This window comes from Saccoglossus kowalevskii, chromosome 17, assembly GCF_978046115.1.
Source record: "Saccoglossus kowalevskii chromosome 17, keSacKowa6.1, whole genome shotgun sequence".
Lineage (NCBI taxonomy): Eukaryota > Metazoa > Hemichordata > Enteropneusta > Harrimaniidae > Saccoglossus > Saccoglossus kowalevskii.
In genome coordinates this window covers 16,253,442-16,279,284 of record NC_140657.1, presented here as the reverse complement: position 1 = coordinate 16,279,284, position 25,843 = coordinate 16,253,442, and the positions used below count along the sequence as shown (strand labels likewise).

General features: G+C 34.5%; 1 protein-coding gene across 1 annotated transcript in view; it reads left to right on the top strand.

Annotated features, from left to right (window-relative positions):
* LOC100373072 (uncharacterized) overlaps positions 1-25,843 on the top strand; it is a 57,526-nt gene that overhangs the window by 28,237 nt on the left and 3,446 nt on the right. The window lies entirely within an intron of this gene.

Here is a 25,843-nt window from a genome sequence, read left to right as displayed (position 1 = left end):
TCTATTTTATTATGAGAGAATTAAATAATAATAAAAATAATAAAATAAAAACAATCACTTTTTTATACGAATTAAAATAAAATCTCATAAAAAGGCAGACACATTGGCATTGCCACAGGCAAATGACAGCTAGTTAAATCTGCAGTTCTGATAAAATAATTGGAATTCTTTGGTTTCTCAGATACGGAGAAATGGTTGCCTGTGGACATGTTATACAACTATGACAACTTACAATAATATTGATTGTAATGTTGTATAGGTGATTTATATATCACATTCTGTATGTGATTTGTGGCTGTTGTAAAACTATACGTTGTAGTGTGGCGACTACATGTTATTTGTTACTATATGTGTCAACAACCATTGGGTGGAAAGATGCAGATTACAGTGCAACGAAGACACATCTGAGATTATATTATACTTTCAAAAAATGTGTAGTACAATATTTTTGTTCAGTATATGTGGCTAGTAATGTATTTCATACCATTGTCAACATATTGTTTACGTAGTCTTCTGCCGGGGAATGGATGTCTTCACGAGGTGATGGGTATCTAAGCCACGAGGTGATGGGTATCTAAGCCACCAGGTGATGGGTATCTAAGCCACGAGGTGATGGGTATCTAAGCCACCAGGTGATGGGTATCTAAGCCACGAGGTGATGGGTATCTAAGCCACCAGGTGATGGGTATTTGAGCCACCAGGTGATGGATATCTGAGCCACGAGGTGATGGGTATCTAAGCCATCGGGTGATGGGTATCTAAGCCACAAGGTGATGGGTATCTGAGCCACCAGGTGATGGGTATCTGAGCCACCAGGTGATGGGTATCTAAGCCACAAGGTGATGGGTACCTGAGCCACAAGGTGATGAGTATCTGAGCCACCAGGTGATGGGTATCTGAGCCACCAGGTGATGGGTATCTAAGCCACGAGGTGATGGGTATCAAAGCCATAAGGTGATGGGTATCTAAGCCACGAGGTAATGGATATCTAAGCCATCGGGTGATGGGTATCTAATCCACGAGGTGATGGGTATCTAAGCCATCGGGTGAAGGTTATCTAAGCCACAAGGTGATGGGTATCTAAGCCACCAGGTGATGGGTATCTAAGCCACCAGGTGATGGGTATCTAAGCCATCGGGTGATGGTTATCTAAGCCACCAGGTGATGTGTATCTAAGCCACCAGGTGATGGGTATCTAAGCCACCAGGTGATGGGTATCTAAGCCACCAGGTGATGGGTATCTAAGCCATCGGATGATGGTTATCTAAGCCACCGGGTGATGGTTATCTGAGCCACCAAGTGATGGGTATCTGAGCCACCAGGTAATGGGTATCTGAGCCACCAGGTGATGGGTATCTGAGCCACCAGGTGATGGGTATCTGAGCCACAAGGTGATGGGTATCTGAGCCACCAGGTGATGGGTATCTGAGCCACCAGGTGATGAGTATCTAAGCCACAAGGTGATGGGTATATGAGCCATAGGGTGATGGGTATCTAAGCCACGAGGTAATGGATATCTAAGCCACGAGGTGATGGGTATCTAAGCCATAGGGTGATGGGTATCTAAGCCACGAGGTAATGGATATCTAAGCCACGAGGTAATGGGTATCTAAGCCATCGGATGATGGGTATCTAAGCCATCGAGTGATGGTTATCTAAGCCACCAGGTGATGGGTATCTAAGCCGTAGGGTGATGGGTATCTAAGCCACGAGGTAATGGATATCTAAGCCACGAGGTGATGGGTATCTAAGCCATCGGGTGATGGGTATCTAAGCCATCGGGTGATGGTTATCTAAGCCACCAGGTGATGGGTATCTAAGCCATCGGGTGATGGGTATCTAAGCCATCGGGTGATGTGTATCTAAGCCACGAGGTGATGGGTATCTAAGCCATAAGGTGATGGGTATCTAAGCCACGAGGTAATGGATATCTAAGCCACGAGGTGATGGGTATCTAAGCCATCGGGTGATGGGTATCTAAGCCATCGGGTGATGGTTATCTAAGCCACCAGGTGATGGGTATCTAAGCCACGAGGTAATGGATATCTAAGCCACGAGGTGATGGGTACTTAAGCCATCGGATGATGGGTATCTAAGCCACCAGGTGATGGTTATCTGAGCCACCAGGTGATGGATATCTGAGCCACCAGGTGATGGGTATCTGAGCCACCAGGTGATGGGTATCTGAGCCACCAGGTGATGGGTATCTGAGCCACAAGGTGATGGGTATCTGAGCCACAAGGTGATGGGTATCTGAGCCACAAGGTGATGAGTATCTGAGCCACCAGGTGATGGGTATCTGTGCCACCAGATGATGGGTACCTGAGCCACCAGGTGATGGGTATCTGAGCCACCAGGTGATGGGTATCTGATCAACCAGGTGATTGGTATCTAAGCCATCGGGTGATGGGTATCTAAGCCACCAGGTGATGGGTATCTAAGCCACCAGGTGATGGGTATCTAAGCCATCGGGTGATGGGTATCTAAGCCATCAGGTGATGGGTATCTGAGCCACCAGATGATGGTTATCTGAGCCACGAGGCGATGGGTATCTGAGCCACCAGGTGGTGGGTATCTGATCAACCAGGTGATTGGTATCTATGCCATCGGGTGATGGGTATCTAATCCACGAGGTGATGGGTATCTGAGCCACCAGGTGATGGGTATCTAAGCCACCAGGTGATGGGTATCTAAGCCACCAGGTGATGGGTATCTGAGCCACCAGGTGATGTGTATCTGAGCCACCAGGTGATGGGTATCTGAGCCACCAGGTAATGGGTATCTGAGCCACCAGGTGATGGGTATCTAAGCCACCAGGTGATGGGTATTTGAGCCACCAGGTGATGTATATCTGAGCCACCAGGTGATGGGTATCTGAGCCACCAGGTGATGGGTATCTAAGCCACCAGGTGATGTGTTTCTAAGCCATCGGGTGATGGGTATCTAAGCCACCAGATGATGGGTATCTGAGCCACCAGGTGATGGGTATCTGAGCCACCAGGTAATGGGTATCTGAGCCACGAGGTGATGGGTATCTGAGCCACCAGGTGATGGGTATCTGAGCCACCAGGTGATGGGTATCTGAGCTAGGTGGTGGGTATCTATCAACCAGGTGATGGGTATCTGAACCACCATGCAATGGGTATCTGAGACACCAGGTGATGGGTATCTATCAACCAGGTGATGGGTATCTGAGCCACCAGGTGATGGGTATCTGAGACACCAGGTGATGGGCATCTGAGCCACCAGGTGATGGGTATCTAAGCCACCAGGTGATGTGTATCTAAGCCACCAGGTGATGGGTATCTGAGCTAGGTGGTGGGTATCTATCAACCAGGTGATGGGTATCTGAGCCACCAGGGGATGGGTATCTGAGCTAGGTGGTGGTTATCTATCAACCAAGTGATGGGTATCTGAGCCACCATGCAATGGGTATCTGAGACACCAGGTGATGGGCATCTGAGCCACCATGTGATGGGTAGCTGAGCCACCAGGTGACGGGAATATGGGTCACAAGGTGAAGGATATCTGGGCCTGCTGATGGGTATCTGGGCTTCCAGTGACAGGTATCTGAACCTGAGTTTACAGGTGATGGGTATCAGCCTAGTGATGGGTGTCTGAATCTGGTGATGGGACCTGAAAAAAGTGATGGATGGGTTTCGGAGCTTGGTGACTTATATAGTAGTTTCATTTTTGAATAAATCATAACCATATTATACCCTAGGATTAAGATTAGATCAGGATTAAATAGCAGACTTGGGGTACGAAAGCATTCTAATATAGATATATAGATACATAAATTATATGTACTAATATTTTTACAGATTCAATGTATATTTATAATTATTTCCTAAAAATCACCATGACAACCATTCACTTTCTATACAGATAAGAAATTGCTTCCTGTTCTTGCAATTGTTGAATGGTGTCTGCACATAATTGACAGACAGCCCCTGAATGCTTTGGCTGATTTTCACAGTGCATTTCATGACCGAAGAGCAGGTGGTCTGTAATATATTCGCATAATGCACAGTGACAAATAAGTATCTATTAACTTGAGCACCAAATTCATGACCTGTAGGGCATCCTATGCTACAATTCATATATGTCCTTCTTACAATTTGATCCAATCAAATCATTGGATAGTGCATTATTAGTCTCTTACTTGTGAGTGTCTAGAAAAGTTGGAGCGTATGATATCAGCAAAAGCATAAACATATACTAGTATTCATCATCAGTGTCTCATACATACAATACATTCGCTAAATGTTTTGAATTTCATTTAACTAACCACATCTATATTCAAAAGATGACTGCAATGAGATATTACGAGCACTGTAGCTAGGCATTTATTGGAGTAACATTGGTGATATCACTGTACACCACATTGAGATATTACTAGCACTGTGGCTAGGCATTTACATTGGTGTTATCACTGTACATCGCAATGAGATATTACTAGCACTGTAGCTAAGCATTTATTGGAGTAACATTGGTGATATCACTGTACATCGCATGAGATATTACTAGCACTGTAGCTAGGCGTTTACATTGGTGATATCACTGTACATTGCAATGAGATATTACTAGCACTGTAGCTAGGCATTTATTGGAGTAACATTGGTGATATCACTGTACATCGCAATGAGATATTCTAGCACTGTAGCTAGGCATTTATTGGAGTAACATTGGTGATATCACTGTACATCGCAATGAGATATTACTAGCACTGTAGCTAGGCATTTATTGGAGTAACATTGGTGATATCACTGTACACCACATTGAGATATTACTAGCACTGTAGCTAGGCATTTATTGGAGTAACATTGGTGATATCACTGTACATCGCAATGAGATATTACTAGCACTGTGGCTAGGCATTTACATTGGTGTTATCACTGTACATCGCAATGAGATATTACTAGCACTGTAGCTAGGCATTTATTGGAGTAACATTGGTGATATCACTGTACATCGCAATGATATATTACTAATACTGTAGCTAGGCGTTTACATTGGTGATATCACTGTACATCGCAATGAGATATTACTAGCACTGTAGCTAGGAATTTATTGGAGTAACATTGGTGATATCACTGTACATCGCAATGAGATATTACTAGCACTGTAGCTAGGCATTTATTGGAGTAACATTGGTGATATCACTGTACACCGCATTGAGATATTACTAGCACTGTAGCTAGGCATTTATTGGAGTAACATTGGTGATATCACTGTACATCGCAATGAGATATTACTAGCACTGTAGCTAGGCATTTATTGGAGTAACATTGGTGATATCACTGTACACCGCATTGAGATATTACTAGCACTGTAGCTAGGCATTTATTGGAGTAACATTGGTGATATCACTGTACACCACATTGAGATATTACTAGCACTGTAGTTAGGCATTTATTGGAGTAACATTGGTGATATCACTGTACACCACATTGAGATATTACTAACACTGTAGCTAGGCGTTTACATTGGTGATATCACTGTACATCGCAATGAGATATTACTAGCACTGTAGCTAGGCATTTATTGGAGTAACATTGGTGATATCACTGTACATCGTAATGAGATATTACTACCACTGTAGCTAGGCATTTATTGGAGTAACATTGGTGATATCACTGTACATCACAATGAGATATTACTAGCACCGCAGCTAGGCATTTATTGGAGTAACATTGGTGATATAATACATCGCAATGAGAAATTACTAGCACTGTAGCTAGGCATTTATTGGAGTAACATTGGTGATATAATACATCGCAATGAGAAATTACTAGCACTGTAGCTAGGCATTTATTGGAGTAACATTGGTGATATCACTGTACATCGCAATGAGATATTACTAGCACTGTAGCTAGGCATTTATTGGAGTAACATTGGTGATATCACTGTACATCGCAATGAGATATTACTAGCACTGTAGCTAGGCATTTATTGGAGTAACATTGGTGATATCACTGTACATCGCAATGAGATATTACTACCACTGTAGCTAGGCATTTATTGGAGTACATTGGTGTTATCACTGTACATCGCAATGAGATATTACTAGCACTGTAGCTAGGCATTTATTGGAGTAACATTGGTGATATCACTGTACATCGCAATGAGATATTACTAGCACTGTAGCTAGGCATTTATTGGAGTAACATTGGTGATATCACTGTACATCACAATGAGATATTACTAGCACCGCAGCTAGGCATTTATTGGAGTAACATTGGTGATATAATACATCGCAATGAGAAATTACTAGCACTGTAGCTAGGCATTTATTGGAGTAACATTGGTGATATAATACATCGCAATGAGAAATTACTAGCACTGTAGCTAGGCATTTATTGGAGTAACATTGGTGATATCACTGTACATCGCAATGAGATATTACTAGCACTGTAGCTAGGCATTTATTGGAGTAACATTGGTGATATCACTGTACATCGCAATGAGATATTACTAGCACTGTAGCTAGGCATTTATTGGAGTAACATTGGTGATATCACTGTACATCGCAATGAGATATTACTAGCACTGTAGCTAGGCATTTATTGGAGTAACATTGGTGATATAATACATCGCAATGAGAAATTACTAGCACTGTAGCTAGGCATTTATTGGAGTAACATTGGTGATATAATACATCGCAATGAGAAATTACTAGCACTGTAGCTAGGCATTTATTGGAGTAACATTGGTGATATAATACATCGCAATGAGAAATTACTAGTACTGTAGCTAGGCATTTATTGGAGTAACATTGGTGATATCACTGTACATCGCAATGAGATATTACTAGCACTGTAGCTAGGCATTTATTGGAGTAACATTGGTGATATAATACATCGCAATGAGAAATTACTAGCACTGTAGCTAGGCATTTATTGGAGTAACATTGGTGATATAATACATCGCAATGAGAAATTACTAGCACTGTAGCTAGGCATTTATTGGAGTAACATTGGTGATATAATACATCGCAATGAGAAATTACTAGCACTGTAGCTAGGCATTTATTGGAGTAACATTGGTGATATAATACATCGCAATGAGAAATTACTAGCACTGTAGCTAGGCATTTATTGCAGTAACATTGGTGATATCACTGTACATCGCAATGAGATATTACTAGCACTGTAGCTAGGCATTTATTGGAGTAACATTGGTGATATCACTGTACATCGCAATGAGATATTACTAGCACTGTAGCTAGGCATTTATTGGAGTAACATTGGTGATATCACTGTACATCGCAATGAGATATTACTAGCACTGTAGCTAGGCATTTATTGGAGTAACATTGGTGATATAATACATCGCAATGAGAAATTACTAGCACTGTAGCTAGGCATTTATTGGAGTAACATTGGTGATATAATACATCGCAATGAGAAATTACTAGTACTGTAGCTAGGCATTTATTGGAGTAACATTGGTGATATCACTGTACATCGCAATGAGATATTACTAGCACTGTAGCTAGGCATTTATTGGAGTAACATTGGTGATATAATACATCGCAATGAGAAATTACTAGCACTGTAGCTAGGCATTTATTGGAGTAACATTGGTGATATAATACATCGCAATGAGAAATTACTAGCACTGTAGCTAGGCATTTATTGGAGTAACATTGGTGATATCACTGTACATCGCAATGAGAAATTACTAGCACTGTAGCTAGGCATTTATTGGAGTAACATTGGTGATATAATACATCGCAATGAGAAATTACTAGCACTGTAGCTAGGCATTTATTGGAGTAACATTGGTGATATAATACATCGCAATGAGAAATTACTAGCACTGTAGCTAGGCATTTATTGGAGTAACATTGGTGATATAATACATCGCAATGAGAAATTACTAGCACTGTAGCTAGGCATTTATTGGAGTAACATTGGTGATATAATACATCGCAATGAGATATTACTAGCACTGTAGCTAGGCATTTATTGGAGTAACATTGGTGATATCACTGTACATCGCAATGAGATATTACTAGCACTGTAGCTAGGCATTTATTGGAGTAACATTGGTGATATAATACATCGCAATGAGAAATTACTAGCACTGTAGCTAGGCATTTATTGGAGTAACATTGGTGATATAATACATCACAATGAGAAATTACTAGCACTGTAGCTAGGCATTTATTGGAGTAACATCGGTGATATCACTGTACATCGCAATGAGATATTACTAGCACTGTAGCTAGGCATTTATTGGAGTAACATCGGTGATATCACTGTACATCGCAATGAGATATTACTAGCACTGTAGCTAGGCATTTATTGGATTAACATTGGTGATATAATACATCGCAATGAGAAATTACTAGCACTGTAGCTAGGCATTTATTGGAGTAACATTGGTGATATAATACATCGCAATGAGAAATTACTAGCACTGTAGCTAGGCATTTATTGGAGTAACATTGGTGATATAATACATCGCAATGAGAAATTACTAGCACTGTAGCTAGGCATTTATTGGAGTAACATTGGTGATATAATACATCGCAATGAGAAATTACTAGCACTGTAGCTAGGCATTTATTGGAGTAACATTGGTGATATCACTGTACATCGCAATGAGATATTACTAGCACTGTAGCTAGGCATTTATTGGAGTAACATTGGTGATATCACTGTACATCGCAATGAGATATTACTAGCACTGTAGCTAGGCATTTATTGGAGTAACATTGGTGATGACACTGTACATCAAAATGAGATATTACTAGCACTGTAGCTAAGCATTTAATAAAGTACCATATAGTGATGTCAGTGTACATCTCAATATATTCTAGACAAATTTATTTTTATAAGACTCAATTGAAGACACACTTCTCATTGACCTCATTGGCCTGCACACAATCTCATTCTATAACTACTATAATTTAAATACAATACTGAAATTCAATCTTGTGCAAAGATTTATTTTTGTTAAAGGAGAATCAAGTTAGTTTCCATACAGACTCATGGTAACATAATCAACATCTCTCCTTTTGTGACACTAGTATATAACTTGTTAAAAATATATTTTTTTTTATAAAGTTTATAAAGTATATGTAAATAAAATATGTTTGAACAGGTTTACCAATCTGAAAACTGTGGGAATGGGTGGGTGATGGAAAATGGTTGTTTGCAAATGTTGTTTTCACAACTGCATTTATAGAGACAAAAAATAGTGAAAGAAAAAACTAAACTGAGAACTTATGCTAAAGCAAGATACACTTTTTAGGAATACTTATCTATACTGAATTCAAAACAGAGAAGTTTAGAATAAGCAATCATAATTGATCTATTATAAAAGGAAATGCATAATATTAAAAAAAAAAAACATGTTTAGATTTTGTGGTCAAGGTACAAATAGAAGATGACCAACACTTTTTTTATGGAATGCCCCAAATATTTATCATTTTTTTAAATATTTTTTAACGATAATGTTTCCTATTGAAATTCAAATTAATCTCTAAAAATTCATTCATTCATTGCAAAGCGCTGATAAAAATATTATTAAATCTAGAGGGGAGTTTATTCACCATGCCTTCTAAGTAAAAAATGAAAAACATGTTACATGTACATGATATGTAACTTATTGATCTCATTTATATTTCATTTATATTTTATTTTTTGCTGCTATACACTGTACATTTCTAAAGATGCAATAAAGTAATTATTATTTATTATTATTATTATTATTATTATTATTATTATTATTATTATTATTATTATTATTATTATTATTATTATTATTATTAATATTATTAGAAACAAATATTCTTATCTTATTGTCCCTACTGTTTTTCGTAGCCATTAGTTACAGACTTCAGTCCTCCAAGTATATTAAATGGGTTACCCCGTAAATGAGTTCCCCCCCTCTCAATGGGTTACCACATAATATTAAAGTTGATTTAATTTGTCTCAAATAGATCTAATGAGAAATTGCAACATTTTAAAACCTTGAGCGTCATAGTTTATAGCTACATTATGCATTCTCAGTTACCGGGTATCAGACATATTCCATATATTCAACGATTCAGCATAAAATGTGATGAAAGAAGCTACTGTGCAAATCTCTAGATGCTCCATCAATGACAAAACAGTCATGATAAGGGGATTGGGACATACTCAATTTGTGTGCGTTTTTTTATTTTATTTATTTTTTACTTTTTCCAAAATTCTGACAAAAAAAAACAAAACAATAAAATATGATTTGATAGGTATATTTTTGACAGAATATGAATGAAAAATATGAATGTTTTTTTCTGGGCGTTACATTAGACAGATGCTATTTTTTTGTAATAACTTAAGTGGTACTTTATTTTCTAATGTGCTTAGGGGGTCTACCATATGTGTATATTCAAAGATTGTTAGGGACGACGTCAAAAGATTGATGTCGGATAAAAAACTTAATTCCTTTAGTTTTTTCAAACCCCCCACCCCCACTGAAACTTAATTAATAAATATTGGTCATGGGGTCAGACTACATTCACCATTAAATACAAATTCAGTGATAATCGGACAGTAGTATGGCATTGCAGTTGGTTGTCGGGTGGGTGTAAAAAGACTTTACAAATGCACCTCATTTTACGCACATATTTACTTTTGGACCAAACCATTTTCTCGTCTTGGATGTGTGTTTTTTTTTTCATTTTCTGTTATTTCTGTCTATGATTGGATAGAGAAAAACGTGCTACAAATACTCCAAGATTTTTTTTACTTCATTAAAAAATAAAATCATTTTTGTAGGATGGAAACTTTTTGAGGTCAAAACCCCCCAACCCCCAAACAAATGCAAATAAGTTTTTTATCCGACATTGATCTTTTGACGTCGTCCCTTAAGATATGTGAATTTCCCCGCAGTTCAAGTGATTTTTGGATGCAAAATTTATTCCAACTCCATGACATCAATGAGGTCACATACAATGTATGTCAAGGGCACTAGTATGTAAGTCGTGAGCCGCAATGTGTTGTTTTGAATTAATTCAAATAAAAATTCAAATAAATTAAAAAGAGTGATTTCAAGGATGCTTTATAAATAAAATGATGCCATATTGTACAATTATTTGTAATTAGTTCTGAGTTTTAGAATTTATTTTATAGCGATTTCTTCTTTTCATAGAAAGAATTAGGGGAAATAATTAAGACTACTTAGTTTTACTAAAACAGATTGCGTGAGAAAAAGAATTCAGTGATCAAAATATTCCAAAAATGTTAATTTTTTTTCCCTATCAGTTAAACCACACATTGTACAACAGAAATTATTTAAATTCCTTAAATTATCTTTAAATTCAATTAATCTTTTCTCTAGAACTGATTGAGTTGATAATAATAGTTATGCGTCAATATTCTTTTTGATCACCATTGACGAAAAATCCATTGCAATCATTAAAAGAATTACAGTAATTAAAAATACATTTAACTGTTCGTGTTTAGCATTATCATAAAGTCAAATATTTTCAAATATTATTAATAATTGCCAACAAATGGTGTCTATTCAGTTCATTCATAGTTCTTGAACTGTTTTCCTGATTATGAATATAATGTTATAAATCTAAAAGTTCATTGGAATAAAAAAAAATATTGATATAAAAAATAAATTTGACAATAGAAATTCCGCTGAATAACAACCCTTTACTCTGTCTGTTAAATATTAAAGGGTGGTGGTCGTCGCACAGAGCATGTTCAAATTTCACATAAACAATGTATTTTACATGTGTCCCATAACGAACAGGACACAGTGCAACAACCACCTTCTTTTTGATTCTCATATATTTTATTGAAATATTCTCCTAAAATTTGTAAATGTGCAGGTGTGCAGCATGTGACATTCAGATGTGTGAGAGATTTGTCATTATGTATATAATTATACTAATGATTGAATAGAGACTATATACTGTAGAATACTTTATTTTCACTTGGAATTTATTTTTGCTATTTTCGCTGAAGGGATGATTCCGTGAAAATAAAATCCAGCAAATATACTTTTTTTCCTATATTTCACATTAAACTCATCAAAAAACAGTGAAAATAAATTCCATACAAAACGCCCAAAAAGCCTTTTCAGTGAAAATTAATTCCAGCGAAAATAAAGTATTCCACAGTAAAATATATAAAAATGACATTCAATATGAATCATCAAGACACTATTTGCCTAATGATGGTTCTCGGAGGACGAGGTGATACGACCGGTGTATATGATGACTGATTTCTGTACCGATCTATTCAATTGCTCTTGACATACCAGAATTGTCTATACATGATTTCTATGGAGCTGAGATAATGTCATTTAAAAACTGGCATCTGTTTTTTTTTTCTATTGATGAGTAAAGTTAAATTGTGGCATTATGAGGACTACATTTAAGTGATGTTTGTTTTTCAACCACCTAGGTGGCCCTTATCAACTTGACTCTAAATTTATTTTCAAAATAATTCAGATTAATAAATGAAGACAATTTAAATGTTTTTAATATTAATTATTGCTCACTTTGAAAAAAAACTTTAAACAAATTATTTTTGAATCTCAACTATCATAGTGGATCAAACTTACTTCCATTATGAGAAAATTCTAAAATAATCTTTTTTAAGTCACTTACTGGACACTATTCTAGGGTAACAATGACAACCTATGTGGTTATTAAACTTAAATATTAATTTGTTGGGCACGCAAGCAGAATAATACAAGCCACTGCACCACATTGTACTTGATATGTGTCCCATGCACAGTTACTGCAACAAATAATGTTGATATATGGGTCCCATAGTCGCTGCACCACTACCTATACATATGGCTAATTTGATGCGCATGAGCCCCAGATTTACCTATACATATGGCTAATTTGATGTAAATGAGCCCCAGATTTACCTATACATATGGCTAATTTGATGCGCATGAGCCCCAGATTTATCTATACATATGGCTAATTTGATGCACATGAGCCCCAGATTTACCTATACATATGGCTAATTTGATGCGCATGAACCCCAGATTTACCTATACATATGGCTAATTTGATGTAAATGAGCCCCAGATTTACCTATACATATGGCTAATTTGATGTGCATGAGCCTAAGATTTACGGATACATATGGCTAATTTGATGCGCATGAACCTCAGATTTACCGATACATATGGCTAATTTGATGTACATGAGCCCTAGATTTACCTATACATATGGCTAATTTGATACGCATGAGCCCCAGATTTACCTATACATATGGCTAATTTGATGCGCATGAGCCCCAGATTTATCTATACATATTGCTAATTTGATGCGCATGAGCCCCAGATTTACCTATACATATGGCTAATTTGATGCGCATGAACCCCAGATTTACCTATACATATGGCTAATTTGATGTAAATGAGCCCCAGATTTACCTATACATATGGCTAATTTGATGTGCATGAGCCTAAGATTTACGGATACATATGGCTAATTTGATGCGCATGAACCCCAGATTTACCGATACATATGGCTAATTTGATGTACATGAGCCCTAGATTTACCTATACATATGGCTAATTTGATGCGCATGAGCCCCAGATTTACCTATACATATGGCTAATTTGATGCGCATGAACCCCAGATTTACCGATACATATGGCTAATTTGATGTACATGAGCCCTAGATTTACCTATACATATGGCTAATTTGATGCGCATGAGCCCCAGATTTACCTATACATATGGCTAATTTGATGCGCATGAGCCCCAGATTTACCTATACATATGGCTAATTTGATGCACCCCAGATTTACTTAAATATTGCTAGGTTGTTACCAAATGGACTATTGTTTTCATCAAGATACAATATCAAATAAATTATTTAAACATGCACAAAACTGTTTGAATTAAAACAATGAACAGATTATAGTTTTAGATATCGATATTTCAAGTGATGCAGATAAAAGTCGTTTAATTTGTCAGCACGTATTTTTATTTTTATTGCTAATTCTGACCTCAGAATGAGTTTTAAAATTGTCACGGCAACACACCACCTGCTCATTGCTCAGGGTGTATAAGACATCGAGTCCAGTTTCACTGTATTTGAAATAAATACATCTCGTGAGACTCGACGCTAATACGCATAATAATTGACGTCACTGACCTGCTGCCTTACATAATATGATTATTCAGATTAACTTCTAAATAAATGGATTTTAGTCTGATTTTTTTCCCTTTTTTTTGTACTTCACAATTTTATTTAAATGCGTTACTAAGGTTTATATGTTGACTAGCATGATTATATGCTGACAGGAAGGATTGGGTCAGGGGTCAAACATTTGAAATCATTGGGGGGGGGGAAGAACATGACCAGTGCAATTTTTTTCGTGGTATCTTCTGAATATTCTTTTTTTCTTGAATGTGCCAACATGTTTTCTCCAGCAACAACTTGAATGCAATTTTTTTTTCTCTCGGTGTCTAGCTTGCAATTCTTTTTTTCAAACCTTTCAGCCACCCCCATGATTTCAAAGGATCAATCTCATGTTACATAAATATATATTTATAGTCACAGAAATTTACTTAATTATGATTTGTTGTGTGATATACTAGATAGATACCGGTAGACTGATATAATCTTGGATGCGGTGGAAAATTGAAATTGAGGGTTGGGAGGGTGGTGTGTTGTTTGATATTGGGGGAGAGGATGCAAGAGCTACCTGATATAGGATTGGTATAGGACTATTAAATGATAAATGATATTCAACAGCATTTTTATGAATGTTTTTTTTTATCTAAATTAAGATTTCTAACACCTGGTGCAGTAATTTATAGAGCTACGTAGGCATTTGTGATCACTGGGAAATAATTTAGGCCATACAAATATAAATTCTTGTTAACTTAATAGGTAAAATATCATGTGGGTCACTTTAATTGTGAAATATGACAGTTGCAGTGGTCATATCACACAGAAACAGAAATTACTAACAAAATAAAAATGGAGGCAATCTGATCACAGAGTTCAGGTCATTGGACACAATAGCAGTCTGCATAACCACACAGTTGCATCTTTGTTACGGATCCTAAATACAACATACAGTAATCCGTTTAGTTGGCGCTGCAAGATATTTTTACAATTCAGGATTTTATGTCCATTGTGAAGACAAATTTTACAAAAGTCATTGACGTAGGTCCCCAGAGGAAATTTCACTGCTACAAAATTTCGTAATTTTCACCAATTTGCATAAAATTAAAACAGCTGATACATCATGCTGTCTGTGTATCTGCTGACAACTATTTTTATGCATATTAATCTTAAATAAGACAATTTCAATCTTTTTTGGATTTTTCAGAAAGTTTTATGACATTTTGCAAGGCTATAATATGTACAACAAATATACCCAAACTATTTCTTACTATTTTTTCATTTCAAAATGGCCACTAGAGTGCAATATAACATAGCTCTCTGTTACCTTGGAAACAAATTTGTCGTATGATTGATATAATAAATTGCTTTATATATAAAAAATTTACAAATTTCCTCAGTATTAATTCAACTGCCTGAAATATCCAGGAGATAAAGCACTTACATAATAGAGTTAAAACTATTATATGAAGTCTGAATACTAGATAGCGCAGTGAATGGGTTGATTGAAAACATGCATGCGTGTCTAAGGAATGGAAATTACACAATATTGCACAATACCGTCTTGAATGATATAACATAAGTAAATTCATACACAAATTTAGTCTACACACTACCTGTGATTCAGTGTCTGCCCGGATTTAAGGTTACTGAATTTTAATTCAGTTTGTTATTGTCTCTTTAGAGTTCACAAATCTGAAATAAAAATCTGATGATTAATTATTTTTTCATCGTTTGTGAATGCATAATGCAGCATTGTAGTGTAATTAATTACCAGGTTTTAATTTCCCTGATAAAGTCCTCTAATATGAGTCCACTGCAGAAAATGTTTATAAATATAAAAAAAAAAGTCCTCTAATTGTAATAAATTGTTAAAATCTTTATTTGATAAAATTAGGTTATTAAAATAATGTAAAGATGTAAAGCATTGCCTAAAACAAATTAAAAAAATCAATTGACATTAAAAAAATTATTCTTATATTTCAACAAATTTTTATAAACTTTTTTCAGTAGTAGATTCCTCCGCGAATGTGGTTTCTATTAGAGCACCTACACATATGAGAAATGGTGACATTTTGGGTATCAATTGTTCAAAAATAATGGGTGTGTATTCTATTGGGAATGCTGCTTTTATGGTAATAATTTGTTTACCATTTATTAAACTGACAACTTATGAATTATGTAATAAGAAACTCTTTTCAAAAATCAAATGAAAGTTCAAAATTAGTTTTGAAGTCATGATATGGCAAATTACCATGTGTGTGTGTGTATGATATACTGCAATGATATACTGTCAAATTCTTTATTTTCATTTGGAATTAATTTTTGCTATCTTCACTGAAGGAATAATTCAGTGAAAGTAATCCTATATTTTATAAACCTTATAAATTCATCAAAAATCAGTTAAAATAAATTCCATACAAAAAATCCAAAAAGTTTTTTCAGTGAAAATTAATTTATTAAATTTTTACAGTAACTATTTACTCAGGTTCTAAGACAAGAAGGATTGTCTGTACCATTACCAATTTTATTTTACCAAATTCAATGTTAATTTTTTTACAGTATTTTATTAATACTTACTTTGATCACTAAAGAGATGTGGCTTATACATTGCTATGAAACAAAAAATATCATTCTGTAAAATACTTTATTTTAACTGGATTTAATTTTCACTGAAAAGACTTTTTGACTGTTTTGTATGGAATTTTATTTTCACTGATTTTTTTATCAATTGACTGTAAAATATAGAAACAAAAGATAGTCACTGAATTTTATTTTCACTGAATTCCCCTTCAGCGAAAATAGTGTAAACTAAAATTGAAGTGAAATTAATATACAATTTGAAGAAAATTAGATTTTCAGAAACATTGCAAATTGAACATAAATACAGTTACATATATGAAATCTATATTTATCATCTGAATTTCAAAGAAGATCTTATAAGATCTTATAAAGATTTAGTTTCTACAGTAGTTTCAAATAATGTAGTTTATAAAATATTTATCAAATGTTTTATTCAAACCTTGATTGGCTATAATAATTTACGCGGTGTTCCATGATGTGCTGCAAAGCTTATCAGATTCCGATCAATTCACCTATGTCGATTGATTGTCTCCCATTCACACACACAGACTGGGTCATCTATTTCATGAGAATGTATTCTTCTGCGGTAATATTACAACATTTATTCTGATTTGTTGATTATTTTATGTTTATAAAACCATAATTTTTTTAAATGGCTTTTCTGAAACCCTTGTAGTGAATTTAGTTTATTTTCAACAAGAATCACCATATTTCTGATGAATATGACGTAGGATATTCCAGTTAGGTTACACCAGTCTTTTTGCTATAAAGAACACCCACACTCGTGATCTTGTCACCCTGATTAAATTACCCTTCAGATTCATCATGTATTCATTATGCTGAATCCAGTTGATTTATTACAAAGTATACAGAAATTGACAAGATTCAATTCACAAGAGGATATTAACATTCATGTCATCATTTATTAGATATGCATGTAGCGTTTTAAGGGTTATTATGCTGATAATGTATGCTTTTTTTTAAAAAAAGCTTGTTTCAGATTTCTGTGAATACTGTAAAATGACTAATTTTCACTGGGTTTAAATTTTGCTGATTTACCATTTCAGGCATATTCAGTGGGTTTTAAATTCACTTTTTTATTATTTAGATAATGTGTTCTATGCTAAATTTTACATATTCACTGGGTTTTCATTTAGCGCATTTTCCAGTCAGCGAAATAAGCAAAATTAAAACCCAGTGAATAATTAATCCTTTAATAATAAAGAATAAAATATTACCAAAAATAAAACAAAAAGTTTCATCAAAATATGTGTATAAATTAACAATTATTTTGACTGCAAAAATTCATTAGTAAATAATTTTCACTTTTTAAAATTAGTAAATTTTTTACCAGATTATTTTATAAAAAGTCATTTTTTTCAAAGAATGTTGCTGACCCCATTTTTTATTGCTGTAAAAATACCAAAGTGAGTTAACATTAAAATGATTTATTTGGAGCAGACAACTAACTTAATTTTTTTCTTGACTGCATCCGGATTATAGTCATGGATAAGTATACAGTGATTTTAGGATGCAATAAGTAATTCAGTAATGGGTATGTGTAGAGAATATGTAATGGTAGGATTCAGATATAAAACATACAATATTTCAGTGCATTCGTTGTACGTAGTATTTTTCACTAGACACATTATTAACAAGTTTTAAAATTAAAATTACAGAAAAAAATATATAAAACCTCCAGAATTTTTTGTTGAGAAAAAGCAAAAAAAAAAAATTTGTAGCATGATCATTCTGAAAAATAAGATGTATAGTTTAAAAATACAAACAGGAAAATATAATTTGTTTTTTAATTCCTCCCTTTGAGATTTAATAATGGTCAATGCCCTATATCACTGATTTATCGCTGAAGAGAAAACAGATTTATCGCTCAAGAGAAAATAAAGTAATTTATTTATAATTAACATCAAGTAATTCTTGCTGTATATTGCGTGAATAATGTTAACTTAACATGACCAATGACATCATTCAAATGCTGAGCGGGTTAGTTATTTGAGTGAAGCAATTCTTACACCATAACTGACTGTATTTTGTCATAAGTAAAATATTTGGAGGAAATTTGTTTTAAAGCGGGGGGAGTCATCACCTGCACATGCGTCAGATGGCCATAGCATGTCATTGTTTATAAACAAGCATCTAACCATGGGCCTTTGCGTTTTTAGCGTGTGTTGTTATCGTTGCTTGGGACTCAATTTCTGTGTGTGCGCAGGTGACGACCCTCTCGCTTTAATTCTGATACTGTTTATGCCTAAACCATATGGCACAATCTTAACATACCAGTAGGATCAAACCATAATATTGCGACTGTCAGCAATTTAAAAATGGACACGACTAACTTAACAATTTTAAATAAGTTTAAATTTTTTGATGTTTTGATGAGTGTAAGGTTCACATAAATGAAAAAGTAAAGGTACCTGAATGTGTTTCCATGGAAACAATGACTACATTTTCCAATAGTATTAAGCCCTTTACACGAGTGGCCATTTTGAATTGAAAAGTAGTTAAAATACATACAGTTTAGTATTATATTTTGAAAATGGTTTAGTAATCCCAATTGTTTGCTCTAGACATGCATTCAAATTGAATCACTGGGAATAACTTGGCCACATTCCAGGGAATCTGTGTGAGCAATGTTTGCCTCTTCCATCCTTATATACTCTTATGCCTTTGAGTGACAGATATATTCCCGCCAAAAAATAACTGCAAATTCTTTCACATTTTGTAAAATTTTCACTAAATTTTATCACCATTTTGAGACATACAGACAAGTTTGGGTATCGTTTTTAATCTAAAGGTTTGTCAATTTTTTTCAACATGTCATGTGGAGAAAAGCTGACTGTTTAAAATCATTTTGTGGATGGCGCCAAAAGCTGACTGATGCTCAAAAGGTTCTCTCTTTTCATCACAAATTAACAAAATAGTCCCATTTATAGTCTGCACTTTCTTCAAAAGATTGGAACCAAAATATCAAAATTTTTTGAGTAAAAACTGAAAATTTATTAAATTTTGTCTGTTGGCTCCAAAATTAGAGTTCATTTTCAGAAATATTGAAGAATATAAGAAAAAAGTGCAGAAAATTTGAATGGGAAAGTCTTGTGGTGAAAAGATTAAATGCTGATAAAAATACATACTGCGATGACAAGCTAGTCGAATATCTACATATGAATTGTTTATTTTTAACCACAATGCGGTCGGCAATCGTGGGAGATTGTAAACTATTTGTGTGGATGTATTGAGGAGGAATTAATGAAGCAGTCTTTACAGGATTATTTCAAAACCATTTATGCATGTAAAGGTGACTTGACTTGGCCTCTGTTCAACAATTCATCCTTTTACGATATTTTATTCAGACGTTGTGATAATATAGTCTGCATTGACAGTAGACGATGAAAGGCGTTCAAATATCGAACAATATGGCCATCGTTGAATGAAGTGTAGGTGGTATTTGAATAACGAAGACGTCTTGAATTGTTGACCCTGAATTATTTGTATTCAATGGAAAAAGACACGCAGATGTTGACACATCAAAATGTTGAATAAGCTGGTAAAAAAATTGTTAAAATCTAACAAAATAATATCAAAATTGTTGAATAAAGTGGTAAAATATTGTAAAAATGTAAAAATTTAACATAATAATATCAAAATTGTTGAGTATGATAGTAAAAAATTTTAAAAATATAAAATATCTGACATAATATCAAAATTCTTGATTATTCCCAGGTATCCGTAATATTTTTTTGGAAAATGTGGTTGATTTATTATAATGCTTTTGCATATAGTCTTATATTTCATATAACTTGCATATTTAATATATAACTTTCAGCTTGCTGGATTTGAGGGATTTGTAAGCCCTGGATTCCAGATTACATTTATTCATATATGCTTATAGCAAATTAGAAAATAAAAACCCAAATAACTGTAAAATAGCACTAAATTTGTAGATCTGAAGTAATTCGATGACTGTTAGTTTTCAGCTAAACACATATTTTATTTCTTAGCGGTACTTTAGCTGAATTGTAAAATTCCATTCCAATATAATTATACTTACATCGTATTAGCTAAGTAGAATTTCAATAAATCGCTTGAATCAAAAAAGAAATGTTATTTTTTTCTTATTCTTCAACTTTTTGAATGCCAAAGTAAGGTTTCTACAGCCAGTAGTCAAACCTGTAGCCAGTGGTCAAGCCTGTAGCCAGTGGTCAAGCCTGTAGCCAGTGGTCAAGTCTCTAGCCAGTGGTCAAGCTTGTTGCCAGTGGTCAAGCCGATATAAGGCAATAGACAAGCTTGTAGTGATCATGGTCATAGCCAATGGTCAAGCCTGTAGCCAACTAGAAATTGCGCAATTTATTCCAAAATAAAATTATAGAAAAATTATTACAAATTTGCAACTTTTCTATTCTATATTCTACTGTACTTTATTCTATACTATTGCAGATTAGTCGAAAACAGCAATTTGTTGAGATGCGTCGTGCGTAATCTGTCATCACTGTTGTGAATACCTCAAGGGGAAAACAGCGTTTTCAGTGAACACTAATCTTGATGACATATACATATTGCCCTTGGGCAAAAATAAATCCTTATTAGATTCGGCAAGACGGAGTAAATGTATTTTAAAATAAAACATTAAGAAATATATATTTATTACTCCTGAATAAAAAAAAAAAAATTGAATATTAATGCAGCTCTTAACCCAACATTTTTGGAATTTTTTTATGTATTTTTCCATAATTTTATTGTTAATTTTGGACCAAATTTCATATTAGCTGAAGTTGTTGGTCACAATTTTTTAAAAAAGAAGCAAAAATGATTCTGGTTCATTTTGGCGTAAACAGAGGATCCCAATGAGTGAGTAATCGTTTGATTTCAGATTTATTGATCGAGTGTAGTAATATTCATTTGTTCTGAGCCTTTGGTGAGGTCTCTATGAAAATTAATTACTTCTGTACACAAGTTTAATAAATCTGATATCATAATTTAACACTTGGAGATCCTATTAAATCCATACATGCATTTTTCTCTACAAGTGCATCAAATTCTTTTTAGCATGTTTTGAGTTCATTTGCATACGGGTACAGGTACTCTTTCACCACCAGACATTCTCGCTGAAATTTTTCTGCACTTTTTCATATTCTTCATTATTTCTGGAAATAAACCCTAATTTTGGAGCTAACAGAAAAAATTTGAGACAATTTTCAGTTTTTACTCAAAAAATTTGGCTATTTTTGTTCCAATCTTTCGAAGGAAAGTGCAGACTATAAACAGGACTATTTTGTGAATTTGTAATGAAACGAGGGAACTGGTGTTGAAAAGGTTAATACAGTTTATCAAAAATGATTAATACAGTTTATCAAAAATGATTAACATAGTTTATCAAAAATGATTTAGTAGATTTTTTAAAATCTATACTTTAGGAACACAAGTAACATTCTCACTAACTTATCAGCAGCTTTTTACAAATTTTATGAGAATTCGATCACCGTTACATATGGAGGAAATGAATCCTGTGTGCTGCCAAGTTGAGGTTGAGAGAATTAGAAATGGCGAAGTCTGTTATTGTGATGTTAAAACCAAAACTTACAGGTGAAAGCCATAAATTACCGGTATATAGCTAGAGCCTCGATATTTACCATACTCCAAAGTTGGTGCCACAATTACAAATTTTTTGTATCGACTTCACTCGCTCAGTGACCTGATTGGCTTGACCTGCTCTGTGCAGTGTTTACTGATTGGCTGTTGTAGATTGTTGAGGCTATTGTCTGCACTAGTGACATTAAATGAGTCTTTGTAATAGGCCAGATGATTTTAACTGTAATTGAGTTTATAGGTTGTTTTTAAAAAATCATAAATTAGCCAGTTTTAAAAGGAGTGCCAAACTATTGTAAAAACAATGCCAAAAAAAAGAAGCATTTGTACATCAAAAAAAACCCATCCCTGTTTAAATTACAATTGAACACAAATTAACATTGAAGTTCAAAATGACGATGAAAGCTTAGGCTGAGAAAAAAAATATCTCTGTTTCTCGTTTCCGCACGCATCATTTTGAACTATACGCCTCAAACGTTTTTTTTCTTCTAAAGCATTCCAAAATGCGCTTGTACTCACACTTGTTTCAAATTTCCCCCATTTTAGCTCAGTATTCAAAAAAAAAAAAAAAAAAAATCGCCTCGAGAATTTCCATGAAACGAGAAACAGAGAATTTATTTTTCCTGGCCTTATCTGCTTGCTTTTTTTTGAATGGCTTAGAATGGCAACACCAGTAGAATAATGACAGTATTAAAATGGTTAAAATTTACAATATCAAACACCTGCAGATGAAGGTGACAATGTTTCTATTTATAACTAAAATACCCCCTCAGTGGTAAAGTCAACAATTGTAGTGGACCATATTAAATGTTTACAAATAGTGCTTTGATGAAAAGGACCAGAGTATGTCACTTTGCAACAATGTTTTGTTCTTTTATTTTATGATTTGAAAAGCAGAGAAACGCAGTATGATACAAACAGGTCAAGCAGTCATTCATGTGCCAAACCTTCATACCAGAATAGGTCCCTATCTGGATACAATTACTGGCGTAACATATTCTGGTTTATTTGAAAAAATCTCCATGGTTACAAGTTTATAAACCTATGACAAAATTGTTTAAGTTAATTATTTATCAAAGGTAAATATTTTGAGCCCTGGGAGTGGGTTTCATGTTTATTGAAATTAATTATTATTAATTGCTTCATATTTGATTACGCGCTTCTGTTGTTGTTTGTAAACCCCGTAAAGAGATGTCTGAATGTGTTATGGATGCCTTGTTTGGAAAAGTGTCATTTTCAGGTCAAAGTTGAACACTTTTCATTCTTAGATCAGACACTATTACAATGTAGCGTTCGATTGAAAGAATCAGTGTACTTATTCGTGCCCCTTCTTTCAATTGTTCAGTTGTTAAAAAATTAGAATCGCATTTGATTTAATTTCATCTGTTATTTACCGTCATTTTAACGCTTGGTACATAAATCAATTTTAATGTAAGAATTTATGACTACCTCAACATGTTATACTTTTATGCATGACAATAAAAATTTTTTTTTTTTTATTGTATTCCTGTCTAAAGTTGCAAGGAATGTCTTGAGACACTTCCAGAATATGTACAGCAGTATTTTAATTAGGTTACTCGGTCTTTAAAAACATGTGCATCTGATATTTTTATTAAGATTCTTAACACTGGATGGAATTTTGTTTCAATGAAAACAACCTTTTGATAAATATATCTTTTATTAACGTCTTGTGATGGATGCAGTTCGATACTAGTACTTTAATTTTCCAGAAATTGTCACAAAAAGCTGTAGTTTTGTAATGGTTCAATCCTTGCACTTTATGGTCATCCCTGTTAACAAATGGTTCAGTCCTTGCACTCTATGGCCATCCTTGTTAACAAATGGTTCAGTCCTTGCACTTAATGGTCACCCCTGTTAACAAATGGTTCAATCGTTGCATTTTATGGTCACCCCTATTAACAAATGGTTCAGTCCTTGCACTTTATGGGCACCCCTGTTAAATGATTCAGCATCTGCACTCTCTAGCCACCCCTGTCAACAAATGGTTCAATCCTTGCACTTTATGGCCACCCCTGTTAACAATTGACTCAGCACATGCACTCTATGGTCACCCCTGTCAACAAATGGTTCAACCTTAGACAGAGACCAGTTTGATTGCAGACTTTGTACCTACATTATTCTGTGTATCTTAGAATTAACTAATGGATCTAATGGGCAGAGAAAATAATGCCACTAATTGAAAAACTGACAATGTCTTCATTTTTCATCAAATTCTACTTTTATGAAGCTAAATACTTCAATTTTCACATACAGATATATAGTGTGTCTCTCAACATTTAGGGGTTTCCCCATTTGAAATTGGGGGCAGGTAGTGGAGGAAAGCAAAATATTTTTTTTTTTTTTTTTTTTACATTATTGAGTCTATGTAAGAATATTCATTCCTCTTACCCCACAACAATTTTTGTTTTCAAAATTTCCTTTTTTTCAATTATAAACACATTCAAATTACTATTTTTTCGATTTAAAGTTCATATCTGTGGGAGTATGAGAAAAGTGACAGACTTTAAGTCATTGCGCTACAAGAGATTATTTAAAAGCTTTTATATTGCTCCTTGGGAAGGGGATTGGAGACAGCAGATGGCAACATGCAGCAAGACTGTGAAAGTCAAACATCATGACGTAGATTACTGAGCATTTCCACCTATATAAACAGTTTAAGTATGCATGTGGCTAACTATGAACACTAATGTATTATGTTCAATAATTAACACTCCCTCCAAAGTAAATGGTCTGCCCCTTATTACATTTGAAAGCTAATGTATTATGTTCAATAATTAACACTCCCTCCAAAGTAAATGGTCTGCCCCTTACATTTGAAAGCTAATGTATTATCTTCAATAATTAACACTCCCTCCAAAGTAAATGGTCTGCCCCTTACATTTGAAAGCTAATGTATTATCTTCAATAATTAACACTTCCTCTAAATAAATGGTCTGCCCCTTACATTTGAACCCTGATGTAATATGTTCTGTATTCAATACCCCCTCCTCATTAAATGGTCTGCCCCTTGCATTGAACGCTAATGTATTATGTTCAATCATTAACACTCCCTCTAAATAAATGGTCTGCCCCTTACATTTGAAAGCTAATGTATTATGTTCAATAATTAACACTCCCTTTAAATAAATGGTCTACCCCTTACATTTGAACCCTGATGTAATATGTTCTGTATTCAATACCCCTCCTCATTAAATGGTCTGCCCCTTGCATTTGAACGCTAATGTATTATGTTCAATAATTAACACTCCCTCTAAATTAAATGGTCTGCCCCTTACATTTGAACCCTGATGTAATATGTTCTGTATTCAATACCCCCTTCTCATTAAATGGTCTGCCCCTTACATTTGAACCCTGATGTAATATGTTCTGTATTCAATACCCCACCTCATTAAATGGTCTGCCCCTTACATTTGAAAGCTAATGTATTATCTTCAATAATTAACACTCCCTCTAAATAAATGGTCTGCCCCTTACATTTGAACCCTGATGTAACATGTTCTGTATTCAATACCCCCTCCTCA